The 1084-nt window shown below is 52.5% G+C and overlaps 1 protein-coding gene across 1 annotated transcript in view; it reads right to left on the bottom strand.

Moving 5' to 3' along the window:
• Window positions 1-1084, bottom strand: part of IFT140 (intraflagellar transport 140) — a 275996-nt gene that overhangs the window by 211244 nt on the left and 63668 nt on the right. The window lies entirely within an intron of this gene.

Below are 1084 nucleotides of genomic sequence, written 5' to 3'. Positions count from 1 at the left end.
TGGGGCTGGGGCTGGGATGGGACGGGGGGGCAGGGGTTGCCTGCCCCTCCAGCAGGGAAAAGGGAGGGGAACCTTCAAGGGGAGCAGGGAACTCTGTGGCTGGACCGGAACCATAGGGGCCAGTGCCTGTGCTCACAGGGGCTGAGTGGTGAAGAGGCACTGTGGGTGGTGGGGAGGGAGAAGGCAGGGGCAGTGGCCAGAGCGGGGGGTGGCAGAAGCCTCCCGTCCTCTTCCCTCCAGCCCACGCCGAGGCCAGACACAATCCACCACCACCTGCATGAATGAGAGCCACCGTGCTCTGGCCCGGTCTGGATGGGGGCAGCAGGGCCCCCTCTGGCAGGGCTGGCGGGTCAAGAGTGAGGGGCACTGGGGTGGGGATGTGGACTGTGGGTTGAGAGTGCAGGGCACTAGCAGGGCCAGGGGGCTGCAGGTCAGGAGTGAGGGGTACCAGCAGGGATGGGGTGGTTGTGGGTTGAGAGTGAGGGGCACTGCAGTTTGAGAGTGAGGTTAACTTGCAAGGCTGGATCAGTGGGTTTGAAGTGAGGGGCAGCAGCAGAACTGGGGGCAGCTGTAGCGTGACAGTGAGGGGCAACACAGGGCACCGGCATATCCCCCCCTCCCTCCTCCCCTGTACGTGACAGGTGTCCTCTTTTTTGGACTTGGAAATATGGTAACCCTAAATATATGTTAAAAGCATTCTGCATATACAGTTATTTACAATCAAGAATCCCCAGATATCAAGTTCCGAGTTGTCCCCCACAAAGCATATTATATTTTTAAGTAGATTAAGAGCACACTGGTGGACATGTCCAAAGGTCCTGTTTGACTTATATTTGACAATTGAACCATAATAATTCTCTGATAACTGCTGCAAACATAAAGTTGTAATATAGAAAACAAATTGTATTAATAAAATATACTAAAGATGGCCTGCAAAGGGGAAATATAGGTTTGTGCCCTTGTGCTAGTTCTTTTTTGTGATTTATTTTAGAAATTTCAAGACTACCGAGCCTCCCTTCCACTGTTTTTCTCAGACAACTGAAATGAGAGTTTTTTTAGTCTTGAATTCAAGCTTGGGTGGTTT

The sequence above is a fragment of the Gavialis gangeticus genome, unplaced genomic scaffold, assembly GCF_001723915.1.
Source record: "Gavialis gangeticus isolate Ggan-Ray unplaced genomic scaffold, GavGan_comp1, whole genome shotgun sequence".
Taxonomy (NCBI): domain Eukaryota; kingdom Metazoa; phylum Chordata; order Crocodylia; family Gavialidae; genus Gavialis; species Gavialis gangeticus.
The sequence above is the reverse complement of the archived record's forward strand: the minus strand, read 5'-3'. Positions and strand labels throughout refer to the sequence as shown.